This window comes from Protopterus annectens, chromosome 12.part0 (assembly GCF_019279795.1).
Source record: "Protopterus annectens isolate FY-2018-M chromosome 12.part0, PAN1.0, whole genome shotgun sequence".
In the NCBI taxonomy this organism is placed as follows: Eukaryota; Metazoa; Chordata; order Ceratodontiformes; family Protopteridae; genus Protopterus; species Protopterus annectens.
This window is the reverse complement of record NC_056746.1, coordinates 1,181,876,158-1,181,889,472: the sequence shown is the minus strand read 5'-3', so window position 1 is coordinate 1,181,889,472 and position 13,315 is coordinate 1,181,876,158. Positions and strand designations below refer to the sequence as shown.

The following is a 13,315-nucleotide window of genomic DNA, read 5'->3' as shown; positions in this document are numbered from 1 at the left end:
ATATATATGTATATTTATATTTATATATATATATATATATATATATATATATATATATATATTTATATTTATATATATATATGTGTGTGTGTGTGTAACATTTTCTCCGATCTTGCCAGAACTTTGCCTGTGTAATTGCATCCTTTGCCATTGTAGTCCATTTATGTTGCATTGGTGTTAACCTTTGTTATCTGTGTATGTGAGCTGTAGCTATCCTTGCAGGGCAGCACTGGGCCTTATGGGTTGTGTGTTTGTCATCCGGATTCTGTAATTTAAGTAATCTACTCCATTGTAGGTGGTACATAGTCCACCTAATTAATGCATTTTCATCGACTTTTATAGTATTCTCCATTACTTCACTTGGCTGTAGTTTTTAGTAATAAATTTAATGCAGCACTGAAAATATTTTAATTGTAGATGTGAGTAATGAAAGAGTATTGAAGAATGTGTGACTTTATAGGTTCATAAGCTAGCAGTAGGCTAACTGACCTTATGGGACATTTAAGCCTAGCCAGTTATCCCATGTGAGAATCAAACCCTGCACCTTGTGTATGTAAGGTAGAGACCTTGACCTTTATGCCAACCTCCCAGTTTGTCAGCTGGGTGAATGTTTGTACAGGACCCTTTTCAACCACATACTATGTACAAAGGCAGAAAATAGTAGAAAAACATGCAGTCATCAAGTGACTACATTTCAGTTAACAGCTAGAAGTAAGTAGCATTAGCACAATTAGCAGGAATAGTAATTAGAAAAAAAGGTACTTGCATATTATGGCAACCAGATTTTCGCGGTAATACCGGTTGCTTCCCGATTTGCAAATATAAACAGTAATGCTGTGAATAATGTCAGTGTGTTTTCCTTCACATTGAAGGTTGTTTTAGGCAGGGATATAATTGAAAACGTAGAAAATCATGTTTCTGTTTACGTATGCTGTTTGCAGGCAGCGTATTATCTTTCTTGTAATACAGTGCACTTCTGGATGTTAAACTAGAAGCACAAGTGCTATGATAATGTGAGTTTGTTTCGGTTCACATTACACATTGTTTTAGGCAGTTATCAGTGAAAATGAAGAAAGTAATGTTGCTGTGTCAATTACTGTGTTTTCATTCACATTGAAGGTTGTGTAATACATGATGTTATGTGGTCCTATCTCGCCTACATTCCTTACTCACGGGTTGCTCCGACTCGGCCAAACGTTCTAGCATGAAGTCTCTAATTGGCTGGGCTAACCCGGTATCCCAGGGTGCACCTCGCCCTAGCCCCAGATCTTGTTTGCTGCTCGTAGAGTTAGGACATGGTTTCGCTTGGCTGTGGCTAAGTACCATTTTAAATACCTTTAAAATACTTTTAGAGTTTTAGCAGTCTCTTTTTGTCAAAAGCTATTTTCATAGCTATTTTTCGTGCTTGATTAGTTGTTGCGTGAGGTTGAGAGTTTAGTTGTTTGTGGTATCCCTACTGTTTCGAGGGCTAGGCCCGTTTAAGTTAGAGGACCTAGTCCTCTCCTGTGTCCTCCTGGTACTGATTTGCTGTTGTGTTACTGGTTAACAATTTTTTTTAGGAAGCATTTAAGTTAGTTTCCTTGTCCTGTCAAGTGCTTGTCGGTCTTCCCTCCCTCCCATAGTGTTTGGCTCTGTCGGTTGTGTGTGGCGCGGTTGCTTGCCATGTTGAAAGAACTGAAGGAACATAAACCCTCTGGGTTTAAGAAGTGTACTAAATGTGGCCATAAAATATCCATCACAGATGGGCACTCTATCTGTGTGTATTGTCTTGCTGCTATTCACTTGCAAGAGTCCTGCAGTTTCTGTCATGTGTTTAGCCCTAGGGTACTGCAGGAACATAAAAGCAAACTGATTGATTTTGAAGGGTCTGATCAAGCCCTCCTTTGAAGAGGCCTTGGAGTCGTCCCTGCCTTCTAGTACCAAGTCTAAGCCTCCTAAGGCCAAGAAAAGATCTCCGGCTCAGTCTTCTTCTTCAGAGCCATCTGAGAAGGTTTGTAAATTGGATACTTCCTCCTCGGCTCCCCTGTCCTCGGGGCCGAAGGAGAAGGTCTCGTAAATGGACACTACATCCTTGGCTCCATTGCCCTCGGGGCCGAAGGAGAAGGACTCTGATATGGATACTACCTCCTCAACTCCATTGTCCTCGGGGCCGCAGGAGATATCTGTTGTACTTGGGTTGACCTCGGCTCCGATATTATTGGAACCTCTTCGGAGCAGGTCACCCAGTGTCAGGCATGAGTCTCCAGTCGGGAGATCTAGATCCCCCTCTATTTCTTCCAAATCCTCTAGGCTGTCTGATTTGGATGTGGATAGGGTGGTTCAGAGGCTCCTACAGTTGCCGTTGTTAGCAAAATTGTTTTTGGCTCCGACCCAGTTGGCTCCGGAGCTGGTTCCCATGCTTGTTTCGATGATTCCTCCTCCGAACACCCATGTGTCGTCGGAGCCGGAGGGCCCGCGCCGAGTGATGTTCTGGTGTCGGCTCCGATACCCTGGGCGAGTCTATCGGAGCCGGCTTCGGCTTCTACCAGGTCGGCTCCGTCCTCTGGTTTCGGCACTCGGGTTTCCTCAGTCGGACCCGAGGGGGATGCCTCGGGACTCCTGTCGGTTCCGAGCCTCCCTCTCTGTGCTTTGGCTTGGGGAATCTCGACTCCTATCGTGGTCTCGGAGACTGGTCGGTCCTCTGATCTGGGGGTACTGGTCTTTGAGGCCATGAGGAGTGCCCTGGCCAGGTCGTCAGGTACATCACCTGGTTCGTTCACTCCGTCCCCTTACACCCCGGCTAGAGCCTCTGATGCCCCCCACTCCATGGACGGCGGAGCCCTTGAGCGGTCCCCTACTTTCTGAGAGCCCCTCAGAGTTGGTGCTTGAGGAGCCTCCCAGTAAGAAGTCATGCAAGAGGAAGCACATAGACTCCCAGGACGAGTCACTCTCTTCGATACCGACCTCTAGGAATCAGAGGGGTCCCCCAAATCGTCCTCCAATGATGTCTCTTTCTCCGACATCCTGGAGATTTTGAGACGGAGAGGCGACTGGCCCTCCAAGACCCCCTCTGAGGAGGAGTCTGTATTCCTCAAAGCCTTCGGAGCTCAACCTTCACCTCCTGGGTGTCTACAACCTTCGACGAACTCCTAGACTTAATTTGTTGAAGGGTGTGAGAGAACCCTGATTCCGTGGAACCGGTGCCCAGACGTCCAAACAAGTTCTTGTCTGCTCTCCCGGGCAAAGGGTTTCTTACCAAAGGGGTTTTGGTAGATGCCTTGGTGGTGGCGGCAGCCACTCAGCAGGAAGTTGCAGAGACGACTTCTTCAGTCCACCCTCCTAACAAGGAGTCCAGGAGTATGGACTGGTATGGGAAGCGTACCCTGTCTTCGGTGACCTTCACCTTACGGTCGTTGAATTACCTCAGTCATTTTACTCGGCTCCAAAGAGATCTCCTGAAGGAGCTAGGAGACACACTGATGGGTAACATGCCTGAGGCGGTAGCGCAGACTGTTAACGCCCAGTTGTCTACCCTAGGGTCCATTGTCAACTCGTCCATGAGGCTCATATCTTATGCAGCCGAAGGGGCGAGTAGGGCAGTTAGCTCAGGCGTAGCTCTCAGAAGGCAAGCCTGGATGCGCCGGTGTCATTTTGCGGAGGCCTTTAAGTCTTCCTTCACTGACGCCCCCTTTGATGGGCCCTCTGTCTTTGGACCCAAAGTGAAAGACACCTCTCACCAGATGCGAACAGGAGGGAAAGACCCTATCTGCCGTAGGGGCCCGTTTTTCTCTCCCTTCTAGGCCTTAACCCAAGGCTCAGAGAGGGGGGAAAATGTGGTTCAAAAAGTCTCAGAGGTCCTTTCCCACGGCTCAAGGTGAGTCCACCTCCAGAGGCAGGGGGGGGGGGAATTACTCTGGAAGACGCCGTCCTAGAGGCAGAGGGGGCCCCCGCAACTCGGGAGACCGCGATTCTTTTTGCGGCTCTTCCTTCCAGCGTTCCTGAGGTATTGCCCGACTGTGCTATTCCGGAGCCAGTCAGGGGCCGAATTTCGTTGCATCCGGAAGACTGGGAGAGCATCACCCAGGATCGTTGGGTGCTTTGAATAGTTACCGGAGGTTACACTATTCCCCATGCGTCGACATCCCCTCCAGTCAGAAGGATCCCGGATGTCCCACCCAGTCAACGGGATCAAGCAGCACTAGAAGTGGCAAAGCTGCCAGAAAAAGGAGTCATCCAACCAGTCCCCTCAGACCATGTCGGATCAGGAACTTGCTCACGACTCTTTTTGGTGCCGAAAAGAACAGAACAGTCCAAGTTCTTAATGGTCACACTTCAGTCCATTTTTCCACTGCTGGAGAAAGGAGTATGGATGTGCTGCATCGATCTCAAGGATGCTTACTACCACATCAAAATGGAAAAGGCATCCAGGAGTCATTTACACTTCCGGCTAGGAGCCAGTGACTTCCAGTTTCGTGCCCTGCTCTTTGGTCTCACCACAGCCCCCAGGGTGTTTACCAAGTGCTTGGCAGTGGTGACGGCTCACCTGAGACGTCTAGGATTCCAGGTGTTTCTGTATCTGGACGTCTGGCTTCTTGCCGCCCCCACCAGGCATCTGCTCATTCAAGCCAGGAGACAACCATCTCACTTTGCCAATGTCTAGGAATTACTTTGAACTGGGAAAAGTCTGCCTTGCAGCCCTCACAACGTGTTGTTTTTATAGGCGCAGAGCTAGACTCTATTCAAATGCGCGCCTTTCTGCCACAGGACAGGATAAGGGTTTTGCAGTCTCAGATCCACGCACTGTTGCCCCTCAGAAAAGTTCAGGTTAGTTCTTCAGCTCTTGGGATCCATGGCCTCCACCATCATGCTGGTACCCCTGGCCAGGTTGCATATGCGGATCTTACAGTGGTTCTTGTCGGTTCAGTGGTCTTTTCAAAAGCTTCCTCTTTCCCACTTGATACTTCTCACGGAGCGATGCAAACAGGTCCTCCTCTGGTGGCTACGCGCCTCCAATCTGGACAGAGGAAGGAGCTTGGTTCCTATGTCTCCAGTGGCCACGGTGACCAAGGACGCCTCCCAGATGGGGTGGGGGGGCATTATCTAGGCAGGACGGTGGCAAGACCACGAGGTACACTTGCACATCAGTGTTCTGGAGATGAGAGCAGTGTTTCTGGCGTTGCAAGCACTCCAGGACTTTCTAACTCTGGGAATGATTGCAATTCACTCAGACAACATGTCCATGGTGTGGTACCTGAACAAGCAGGGGGGAACCAAATCTTACCCCCTCTGCAGAGAGGCCATGCGAGTGTGGCAGTGGGCAGTGTCTTTCCAACGGTTTCTAGTGGCAACGCACATTCCGGGGAGATCCATCGTGATAGCGGACAGGCTAAGCAGAGCTATTTTGATGCCTCAAGAGTGGTCCCTGAACAACAGAGTGGCGGTTCAGATCTTCAAAAAGTGGGGTCAGCCTTGCTGCGATCTGTTCGCCAGCCCCCTCAATGCCAAATGCATCAAGTACTTCACTCTGATCCCCCCACAGGGGGAATCACCCAGGGACGCTCTAGCTCACGATTGGCCCCCCGGTCTGGTCTACGCTTTCCCTCCGTTTCCTCTGTTGCCAAGAGTGATACAGAAAGCCATATCCATGGGAAGCAGGATGATTCTTATTGCTCCACACTGGCCTCGACAAGTATGGTTCCCCTTTCTTCAACGGTACGCACTGGACGGTCTGTGGACTCTGGACCCAGTGCTGGACCTCCTGATTCACATGTCTGGACAACTTCATCCATCCCTGCGAACCCTCAGGTTGACAGCCTGGCTGCTCCAGTTCCATCCCTAGTCAGGCTACATTCCTTTTCTCCTGAAGTGGTGCACATCTTGTCTTCTCATAAGTTTTCCACCAGGAAGATTTATTCCAGCAAATGGAGGAGATTCTCCATTTGGGCTCAGCCCCAAGGGTTGGATCCCTTCACAGCCCCTATTCCGTCGGTCTTGGATTTTTTAGCCATGTTGTTCCGTCAGGGCTCCGCGCCCGCAACCATTAAAGTACAGTTGGCCGCAATTTCCAATTTTCACACATCTTATGAGCCCTCTCTTATGGGCCACAAGCTCTGTAAAGCTTTTCTAAAAGGCACTTGGTTACTTCGTCCCCTAGTTTCTGAGCCTGTACTGCCATGGGACCCGAACCTTGTGCTACAAGCTATTACGTCACCATCCTTTGAACCCGGCTGCCACTTGCGACTTAAAATTGTTATCTTGGAAGACGGCTTTTCTGATAGCCATTACATTGGCCAGGAGGGTATCAGAACTTCAAGCCTTGTCCATTAAACCTCCATATTTGGTCTTTCACAAGGACAAAGTCTGTCAGGCTTAACCCGTCTTTTCTCCTGAAGGTATCATCCCCGGTCAATCTTCATCAATCTATTGAGCTACCAGTGTTTTTTCCGAACTTTTCCAATAAAGCAGAGTTCAGGTTGCATCAGTTGGATGTGCACAGACAACTGAGATTTTATTTACATAGGACGAAGCAAGTTAGGAAATCTGATCAATTGTTTGTGTCCTTTTCAGAGAACAGAGCAGGTAGTCCTATTTCCAAGTGCACTATTTCTAAATGGATCAGAGACTGTATTTCATTCATTTACTCATCAGCAGACATAACTTTACCCTTTCCCGTCAAGGCTCATTCTACCAGGGCTATGTTTACGTCAGTAGCTTTCCATGCTAGACTTTCCTTGGATGATATATGTGCTGCGGCAACTTGGGCTTCTCCCAACACTTTTATTACTCATAAGCTGGACGTGGCTTCTAGGGGCCAGGCTTCCTTTGGTCCCACAGTTCTCAGGAGTATCTTCTTATGAGCCTCCCAGGATAGAGGTGCTGTGGACGCTGTCCCGTGAGTAAGGAATGTAGGCGAGATAGGACCACATAACATCAGTTAGTTATGTTCTCACCGTAATGATCGATGTATGTGGTCCATCTCGCCCTCATTCCTACGTACCCTTCCACCTGCCCCCTTCCTAGAGGAGTTGGAAGAATTTTTGGCTCCGTGGACCCTTCAAGGTCAGTGATTTGTTCCCCTATCTGGCTGGATTTTCTTCAGTGTTTATTGAGTATGGGTTATGAGTGTTATGATTGTTATGATTGCAAACAAGATCTGGGGCTAGGGTGAGGTGCACCCTGGGATACCGGGTTAGCCCAGCCAATTAGAGACTTCGTGTTAGAAAGTTTGCCGAGTCGGAGCCGGTTCTCTGCTTTGAACCCACGAGTAAGGAATGTAGGCGAGATGGACCACATACATCGATCATTATGGTGAGTACATAACTAGCTGTTCTTCAGAACCCCAAACCAAAACACTGCCGTCAACCATTCCATTCTCAAACACTTGTTAGCATCATCCACCATCAGATCCACAAAGCTTTACGTTTTTCAAGTTTTCTGCTACATAAATAGTTTACCATTTAAAAAATAGAGAGTTCAGCAGAAAGCATTTCCAAGCAGTCTGTGTTTTTCTTGTCAGCATTGCTTCTTCACAGTAAAAGTACTCCTTTTGTCAGTAACAGACCAGGCCTGCCAATTGAAGCGTATATCCATCATGCACACAAAACAGGAAAAAGATTTCCATGATTGCTTCTCTTCCTCAATGTTCAGCAAAACTAGTTTTTCAACAATAAACACAGAGTGACAACTTACTGTGTTTCTCGCAGCTGTTTTCATGCCAGCAAGCATATTATCGCAACTGCGAAAATCTGGTTGCGATAATACGCAAGTACCGAAAAATTACTCCCATCAGAGGGAAGTAATAGTCCATAAGCATAAACAGAGGTGTTCTGTTTTTGTTCTCTAAGTAGCATATAGCCAACAGTGGTATTTTGTACATACACTTGCAGATGTTCTTCATCTCACATTGCTGCAGTCCTAACACTTGGGTAGTCCGCTGTCCCTCGGTCGGCCCGAATATCAGAGTATAAGGCTGACGTCGGTCAGGGCGCATTTGACTGACATCAGAACGTCAGGGTACAAATGCGCATGACCGACGTCATATCCTCAGTCTTTTTTGCCGCATGGTCCGATGCAGAAGCAGTGTTGCAAGTGCCGTTCGGCGTTCTGAAATTTTTCGAATTCGGAGTTTCAGACCGAAGTCAGAGTTGGTTAAGTACCCGTTGGGAATATTTTGGTTTTTTCTTGCCTCAGTGGTTTACCGGATGTCAGAAAAAGTGAATAACTGTATTTCTTGTGGGAAACAGATACCGCATAGGGATTACCATAATTTGTGTATACCTTGTTTGGGACCTGAGCACGACGTTGTTGGGTGCCGCTTTTGTGCTAGGTTCAATAAACGCACTATCAAGCGGAGGTTGGATTGTGCCAGGTTGGTCTTTGGGAAGCGGTGCAATTACAAAATGCCGTCGGATGCTCCGACGCCAGCTTCCTCAAAGAAGCGCAAGGACAAGGCTGTTAAACCTAGGTTAGAGGAGTTGTCCGAACCGGACGCCGGTTCTTTAGAGGCGTTAGTGGAACCGGTGGTTCCGACGGAGGCCTCGCTGGAGTCCCAGGGAGAAACTTTGCTTTTACAGGATGTGGCCTCCCAGGAGGCAAGTCAGGCTACAGGGGCTTCTCAGGTTACTTTACTCCCCTCCCTTCCTAAGGTGTCTAGGCCCTCTCTTTCTGCTTCCAAGGCTTCTCCTAGAGGCAGATCTAGTTTAGCTGCTGTGGGTGTCACTCCTAGTTCTTCAGGTTCTGTGCCCAAGAAGCACATGCTTAAAATGGCAGAAGATTTAATTACTTTAATTAGAGGCTCTATGCCCCCTCCTGATAAGAGGCCTAGGATGGAGCCAGTATTGGGGGATTATGAGCAGGCTTCGGATGTGTCTGAGTCTTCGGCTGAAGACTTGCAGGAGTATGCTCATTATTCTGACTCTGATGTTGATGATTCTACTCCTTCTGCTTCTCCTCCTGAGGATTTTTCTTTTTCAGAGACCCTTCACTCCATGAGAGAGCACTTTAAATGGGAGGGTCAGGACTTCTCTGACTCTAGGAAAAGGCTTAGGGAATTTTTGTTTTTACCCCAGCATAGGCCTTTGGCTATACCTCCTGTTTTGACTGTGGTGGAAGATGTGTTTGCAGAGGCTTCTCTTAATCCTGATTCCTTGCCTCCTGCTCCTGTTAAACCAGATAGGTATTACAGGGTGCCTGAAGCTCATAAGTATCTTTTTAAGAGTCCTAGGGCAGACCCAGAGACTGTTAGCCAGGGGCCCAAGGGTGTTAAGGCTTCTGTTGTCAAGAATCCGGTTCCTGCAGATAAAGAGGCCAGGGCCTTGGATAGATGGGGAAAGAAAGTTTATACTTCTTCCACCCTAGCCATGAGAGCTTTGAATTGCCAGTTTCATATGTTAAAATATCAAAATTATCTGCTTTCACAGTTGAAATCTAAGGTTGATGCTCTGGCGGAAGGTATTGATTGTAAAGAGTTACAGGATTTAGTGCATGTTTCCGAACAGGTGGGTAAGCATTCTTTGCAATGTGGTTTTGATGCTGTACAGGCCTCCTCTAGGGTGGCTGCCACTGGGTCAGTTCTTCGCAGGCATGCCTGGCTGAGGGATCAAAATTTATCTGACCATGTTAAAACTAGGATTTTGGATGCCCCTTTGCAATCTGATGTCTTGTTTGGTTCTCCTGTTGAGGCAGTTTTAAAGAGGATGGAAGACAAGGCTAAGTCTATGCAGACTGTTAAAGATTTTTTGCAGGTTCAGCCTCCAAAGTTTAGTAGAAATTGGCCTACTAAGGGGTGGACGTATCCTTCTTATGATTCCCAGTCTAGGGGTAGATCTAGACGTGGCAGGGGCAGAGGTCAGGGCTCTTTTAGGCCTAGAACAGGGAGTTCTCCTGCACAGTCTTCGAGTGAGGGCAGGGGTCAGTCCTTTCGTAAACAGACCCAATGACCTACCTTTTCAGCTGCCAGAGCCTTCTCGCCTGGCGGCACCTTTGGGAGGAAGGCTGGCACTTTTCAAAGAAAATTGGAGTTTGATTACCCAAGACAAATGGGTACTGGATATCATACATCGCGGTTACAGGTTTTATTTCCATACCTTGCCTCCTTTCAAAGGCATGCCAGTCTTTCCTCCTCCACAAAGAATGGAGGCTCACAAGTAAATTACACTGTTACTCCAAATAGGGGCCATACAGCCGGTTCCCATGCCAGAAAGGGGCCTAGGATTTTATTCTCGCCTGTTCCTAGTACCAAAGAAGGGGAACACGTGGAGACCAATTTTGGATTTATCCATCCTCAACACTTATCTGGACATTCCCAAGTTCAAAATGTTGACGTTGCAGCAGCTTTTACCTCTGCTGGGCAAAGATCATTGGATGGTTACTTTGGATCTCAAGGAAGCTTACCTTCATGTTCCTATCAGACTAAGTTGCAGGAAGTATCTGCGTTTTCGAGCTGGGAATTCTCACTATCAGTTCTCTGCATTGCCCTTTGGCTTATCTACTGCGCCCAGAGTGTTCACGAAAGTTCTGGCTCCAGTGATAGCTTTCTTCAGGCTAAAAGGAATACAAATCTATCCTTATTTGGACGACTGCCTGATTCTGGCTCAAGAAAGGGAAGAGCTTCTTCATCATTTGGAATATGTGATAGCAGTGCTAAGATGCCTAGGGTATTCTGTGAACGAAATAAAGTCCAGTCTAGTACCCTCTCTGGACATGTGCTTTCTGGGTGTGAGACTGAATACAGCATCCCAGATGGCCTTTTTAACCCCGGACAAACAAAAGAGTCTTTCCCTTTACTTCCATCAACTATCTCATCAGTCCGGGCTGACTGCAAGGACAGTCCTTCAAGCCTTAGGGTTCATGGCATCTTGTATTCTGGTGCTTCCCAATGCCAAACTGCATATGAGGAAGCTACAATGGTATCTCAAAAATGTATGGACACAGCACTGCCAGGATCTGGACACTGTCATTCAAATATTACCTTGCATTCAAAAGGAATTTTTGTGGTGGGCTCAGGAATGTCACCTAAACAAGGGACTCTCTGTGACCCGGCCAGAGGCGAGTCAGATTTTAACGACAGATGCCTCAAACAAAGCTTGGGGAGCTCATCTGAATGGAAAGTGGATACAAGACAAGTGGCCTGCCAGACTACAACATCTGCATATCAACATGAAGGAGATGTTAGCAGTCCAGTTTGCATTAATGGCTTTCAAGGAATTACTTCTTCCAGGGCAGGTGTTGATTCTAACAGACAACACAACTGTCGTGGTACATCAACAAGCAAGGGGGAACACATTCTTATCCTCTATGCAGGCAAGCAATGATTTTGTGGGAGACTGCTCTCAGTTTACAGCTCAATCTTCAGGCAAGGTTTCTGCCAGGAGCACAGAACTCCTTAGCAGATGTGTTAAGCAGACAAATCATGGATCCCCACGAGTGGAAACTGGATCTTCATGTATTTCAGAAATTGACAGTGTCCTGGGGAACTCCAGACATAGATCTGTTCGCTTCTCCACTAAACCACCAGCTGCCAAAGTTTTGCACAAAGCGGTATCATCCCACAGCTTGGAAAGTGGATGCTCTTTCTTTCAGTTGGACAAATCTTCATGTGTATGCCTTTCCACCTCTGCCTCTCCTCTCAAAGGTACTTCTGAAGGTCAGACAGGACAAGCCAAGGATGATTTTGATAGCACCAGATTGGCCTCGGCAGCACTGGTACCCACTACTGAGAAGTCTAGTACGGAAGCCTCCATGGCCTTTGCCTTTGATTCCACATCTGTTGTCCCAGGAGGACAGCCATTTGCTCAATGTCAAACTTCACTCTCTTCACCTAACAGCATGGCATATTCTGTTTTAAACCATAGAGGGTCTCAACTTCCACAACAAGTTTTGAATGTGATTTTGGAAGCTAGGAGGCCTAGTACAAGGAAAGTGTACGCATATAAATGGAAGAGATTTTTGTTTTGGAGTGCAGCTAAGGATTTGGATGTTTCTGAGCCTAATTTAAGTGTGGCTCTTCAATATCTTACTGAGTTATTGGACAAAGGTTTGTCCTTCTCTTCTATTAAGATTCATGCTGCAGCAATTTCAGCTCACTATGACTGTGACCCACCATTGTTTTCTCATCCTTTATTCAAGCAATTTCTTAGAGGGGCAAAGAATTTAAGACCCCCACGAAGAGCTCCTACTCCTGCTTGGGATCTCAATTTTGTGTTGGAGAAACTCACTCTACAACCTTTTGAGCCTGCAGCGACTGCTGAGTTGAAATATTTGTCATGGAAGACTGCTTTTTTGTTGGCCATTACCTCTGCAAGAAGGGTTTCTGAATTGCAGGCCCTTATGGCAGTTGAGCCTTTCTTAATTTTTCATAAGGACAGGGTATCTTTACGTACTAATCCTTCCTTTATGCCTAAAGTGGTTTCTAGTGTGGCTTTAAACCAAACTATTCATTTGCCTACTTTTTATGCAAATCCCCAAAATAAAGGGGAAAAGATTTTGCACACTTTAGATGTACACAGGCAGTTGCGATATTATTTGGACAGAACTAAAGGGTTCAGACAATCTCAGCAGTTATTAGTTTCTTTTGCTTTGTGCTCTCAGGGCAAGCCCGTGTCAAAACAAACTATTTCTAAGTGGATTGGATTTTGCATTGCTTTCTGTTATTCCCATCATGGCAAGGAGATTCCAGCTGGGATTAGGCCTCATTCCACTAGGGCTACTGCCACTTCAACAGCTTTTTTGAGGGGGGTGACAACTAAGGATATTTTGGAGGCAGCCACTTGGAGTTCAGTGCATACCTTCTCTAGGCATTACCACCTTCCATTGTACTCTAAATCCAGGGCTGGGTTTGCCACTGCTGTGTTGCAGGGCATTCTGTCAGCTCCTGCTTCATTATAGTTTAGCCATCCTCCCTTACCTCTGCTTTGGGATTCTACCCAAGTGTTAGGACTGCAGCAATGTGAGATGAAGAACATAGTACAGTTTTGTACCTACCATAAATGTAGATGTTCAAGATCCACATTGCTGCAGTCCAATTTACCTCCCTCCTTCCCTCTGTAGTTTGAGGTGGTTGTGTGGGTTGGGTTATACAGCTGAGGTATATTGTGTTTATTGTATATATTGTATATATTGTACATATTCTTGGTGTTAGGCTGGTTGATTGTTTAGCTGTTGCCTATGGGTTTGGACCTTTTTCTTTAGGGTCTTCTGACATCTGGGGCAAGAAAAGACTGAGGATATGACGTCGGTCATGCGCATTTGTACCCTGACGTTCTGATGTCAGTCAAATGCGCCCTGACCGACGTCAGCCTTATACTCTGATATTCGGGCCGACCGAGGGACAGCGGAC

The 13,315-nt window shown here is 47.0% G+C and overlaps 1 protein-coding gene across 2 annotated transcripts in view; it reads left to right on the top strand.

Annotated features, from left to right (window-relative positions):
• RPN2 (ribophorin II) overlaps positions 1-13,315 on the top strand; it is a gene marked incomplete in the record, with an annotated part of 690,715 nt that overhangs the window by 101,925 nt on the left and 575,475 nt on the right.